At 39.4% G+C, this 4,411-nt stretch overlaps 1 pseudogene; it reads left to right on the forward strand.

Moving 5' to 3' along the window:
- The first annotated feature begins 1,524 nt into the window (after nucleotides 1-1,524).
- Nucleotides 1,525-3,259, forward strand: LOC105876565 (E3 ubiquitin-protein ligase RNF8 pseudogene; annotated as a pseudogene).
- Nucleotides 3,260-4,411: the final 1,152 nt, after the last annotated feature.

A 4,411-nucleotide genomic window follows, 5' to 3' on the forward strand; every position in this document is an offset into this window, starting at 1 on the left:
ACAAATGGGACACCTGCACTCGAATGTTTATAGCAGCACAGTTCACAATTGCAAAGGTGTGGAAACAAGCCAGGTGCCCATCAATACATGAGTGGATTAATAAAATGTGGCATATGTATACCATGGAGTACTATTCAGCTTTAAGAAACAAGGGTGATATAGCACCTCTTGTATTTTCCTAGATAGAGCTGGAACCCATTCTACTAAGTGAAGTATCTCAAGAGTGGAAAAATAAGCACCACAGGTACTCACCAGCAAACTGGTGTTAACGGATCAACACTTAAGTGGACATATAGGAATAACATTTATCAGGTGTCGGCGGGTGGGTGGGGGGAGGAGGGGATGGATATATACATACATAATGAGTGAGATATGCAATGTCTGGGGGATGGTCACGGTTGAAGCTCTCAAGGGGGGGCATGGGCAATATAAGTAACCTTAACATTTATACCCCATAATATGCTGAAATAAAAAAAATGAAAAAAAAACTCATTGCCAAACCTAAAAAAAAAAAAAAAATGTAGTAGTGTTTATGTATGCTAATGGTGATCGATCTGAAAAGAAATAAAAAAAAAAATCCCATTTACAATAGCTACAAAAAATAAAATATCTGTGAATAAATTTAACCAAGAAAGTGAAGTAAGTATCTCTACAAAGGAAACAATAAAACACTGACGAAAGAAATTGAAGTGAACACACAAAGAAATGAAAAGATATACTATGCTCATGGATTGGATGAATTATTATAAATAGTATCTATACTACTAAAAGTGATCTATAGATTCAATGTAATCCATATCAAAATATAAATGATGTTCTTATAGAAATAGAAAAAAAATCCTAAAATTTGTATGGAACCACAAAAGACCCCTGATAACCAAAGCAATCCTGAGCAAAAAGAACAAAGGTGATTTGAGCTTTGTTCAGGCAAAGAGAACATTACCTGATTTCAAATTATACTACAAAGATATAATAACCAAAAGAGGATGGAACTGGCATACAAACAGACACACAGACCAAGAGAACAGAACAATTAACCCAGAAGTAAATCCACATACTTACAGCCAAGTGATTTTCCACAAAGGTGACAAGATCATACATTGGGGAAAAGACATTCTCTTTAAAGAATTATTCTGGGAAAACGATATCCATTTGCAGAAGAATAAAATTAGTTCCCCATGTTTCACCACATACAAAAATCAACTCAAAATGGTTCATAGACTTAAAACTAAGACCTGAAACTATGAAACTACTGAAAGAAAACATTGGAGAAATGTTACAGGGCATTGATCTGGGCAAAGATTTTTTTAGTAAGATCTATAAATCACAGGCAACAAAAGCCAAAATAGACAAATGGAATTATATCAAGCTACAGAAATTCTGCACAGCCACAGAAACAATCAGGAAAGCCAAGAGATAATTTACAGAATGGGAGAAAATATTTGCAAAGTATCCAGTAAACAATGGATTAATAACCATAATATATAAGAAGCTCAAAGCAAAAAACCAATAATCCAATTAAAAATGGACAAAAGATCTGAACAGGTGTCTCTTAAAAGGAGACATAAAAATAGCCAACAGGACAAGAGAGTACGTTCGCATCGATCTCGAGCGCGCAGCGATTGCTTCTGTCTGTTGTTTAGCTTTCTGCTCCAAGGAAAGGATGGTTCTGAAGTATTTACTAATCATCTGGGAGACAGCAGGAGTCGTGCCCAGGAGGAAAGAGATAGCATTAGTGAAGGTGGGCAAGGACAAGATCTTTTAAATCAATAATGGCTGTTATGAACTAGACTGGTCCATCAGGAAAGTATGATAGATGTGATTTGGGGCTTCCTTTCAACCTTTTCCAGAGGTTCTCATACTGTCCTTGTGGATAAGATAAAGAATATATGCTCAATGCAAAGACTGGTTGAAAGTGACTGTAGGACGAGGATTTGGTGTCACTTACCAACTGGTGTCAAAAATCTGCCCTCTGATGATTTCTCGAAGCCACTGTGTTTTGAAGCAGAATCCTGAGGGCCAGTGGACAATTATGGACAACAAGGAATACAGAGACAGCCTGTGCCAGCGACAGATTATGACTGCTGTGGGCTCACTCTCCAGTGTTGCTTTGTACTCTTTTTTCTAGGGCAGTTGTTATATGACTCTCTTCTCAGGTCTCAGTCAGGTGTCACCAAGAAGTGATGAATGGGTAAACGTAGAGGAATCCAAGGACAAAGTGTGACGGGAGAATTTTGAGAGCTTATTTTCCAGACTGAAAGGGCTCTGAAAGAGAGTCTAAATGGTGTTTGGCTGAACAGAGAGCGTCTGGAACCTTTAAAGGTCTATTCCATCCATAAGGGAGACCACATCCAGCTTGGAGTGCCTCTGGAAAATAAAGAGAATGCAGAGTATGAATATGAAGTTACTGAAGAAGACTGGGAGAGGATATATCCCTGTCTTTCCCCAAACGGTGATCAGATGATGGAAAAAAAATAAGGGTTTGAGAACTAAGAGGAAATTTAGTTTGGATGAATTAGATGGTTCTGGAGCTGAAGGACCCTCAAATCTGAAATCTAAAATAAGTGAAGTATTTTATAAACCTGGTCAGCTAGTGAAGTCTAATGGGAGAGGTGAGGTGGCCAATCAACCCTCTGAATATTTGGATCCTAAGTTGACTTCTCTTGAGCCAAATGAAAAGACCACAGAGTCTGGCCCCCAAAAAGTCACAGAGCTTCATCACAAGAAGCAGAAAGCCTCAAACTCTTCAGCTTCTCAGAGCAGCTTAGAGATCTTTAAGGTGACCATGTCCAGGATGCTGAAGCTGAAAACACAGATGCAAGAAAAACAAGTAGCTGTTCTGAATGTGAAAAAGCAGACCCAAAAGGAGAACTCAAAAGAAATTGTGAGAATGGAGCAGGAACTGCAGGACTTACAGTCCCAGCTGTGTGCAGAGCAGGCTCAGCAGCAGGCAAGAGTGGAGCAACTAGAGAAGACTTTCCAGGAAGAGGAACAGCATCTCCAGGACTTGGAGAAAGAGGAAGGAGAAGAGGACCTGAAGCAACAGCTCTCCCAGGCTCTGCAGGAGCACCGGGCTCTAATGGAAGAGCTAAATCGTAGCAAGAAGGACTTTGAAGCAATCATGCAAGCCAAGAACAAAGAATTGGAGCAGACCAAGGTACTGGAAAGAAGATGGAGGTTTAGAATTTGGTTAGTGCATGCAACTGAGCATTTTCAACAGTGCAAGAGTTGCTATGGTGAATGAAGAGAAAAATTATGGCTGCTCCTTGCCTCAGGGGAAATAATCTATAAAATTATTCAAGCCTATAGAAGATTCAGCCTGTAAGACAATATCTTTTCTTTCCTTTGTTCAGAAATGAAATACTGGGAATAAGGCACTTGCACCCTGCATTCTAGTCCTTTGTCTATGGTGGATGCTTCTTTAGGGTGTGTCACTGGTACAGACTAAGGAGTGTTACAGTCAAAATAAAAAAATAATTCCTCCTGAAAAAAAAAATAGCCAACAGGTATATGAAAACATGTTCAACATCACTAATCATTAGGGAAATTGAAATCAAAACTATAATTTCATTTGGTAGGATGGCCTTTATCAAAAGTCAAAAGGTAACGACTGTTGGAGAGTTTGGGGAGAAAGAAGAATGCTACTACACTTTTGGTGGGAAGGGAAATTAATACAGCCACTATTGCCTCCACGGGACTTACGGCTCCTCTATGTGAGAGATACTAAACAAATCACTACATCGAGAAATACACAAAAAGGTTTCCAATTTTTGCTGAGAAGGAAAATACTGGGTATTAAAAGAGAGAATAATAATTGAGAGTGGTCAGGGAAAGATCTCTGAGAAAGATAAATTTAAGGCAAAACCTGAAGGATGAAATAAAGAGCTAAGTGAAAAGTGGAGAAAAGAATTATCCCAGATGTAAGGAATACCATGTGCAAAGGGCACGTTTGTGGACCTGCAGGAATTAGCTCAGGATGTGCAGGGTGGTGAGTTGAAGAGGCGAAAGGTAAAGTAGGAGGAGAGCAAGGGGCCAGATCAGGCAGGGCCTTATCGAGTTTGGATTTAATGCTAGGTGTAGTGCAGTGGGAAACCTCTGGAAGGTTTTGGGCAAGGCAACAGTGAGGTTTTGTTTACATTTTAGAAAGAAGCCTTTGGGTGCTATAGAGAACAGAGTGAATTCAAGGTCAGACAGCTTTGCCAGACTTAAGAGATGAGACTTGAACCTGTGGCTTCCCATTCCAAGTCCATTCTGATTTATCAGGGTCTTTTTTCTAGTTGATAAGCACCTAGCTGAATTAAGTAGGAAGTGCAAAATACCACCAGGCTATTTCTAAATGGCTTCCTAATGCCTGCTGTAGTTGACACCTAAGGCTCATATCTCTACCCTACTGAGCACTTACAAAATAATT

This window comes from Microcebus murinus, chromosome 7 (assembly GCF_040939455.1).
Source record: "Microcebus murinus isolate Inina chromosome 7, M.murinus_Inina_mat1.0, whole genome shotgun sequence".
Taxonomy (NCBI): domain Eukaryota; kingdom Metazoa; phylum Chordata; class Mammalia; order Primates; family Cheirogaleidae; genus Microcebus; species Microcebus murinus.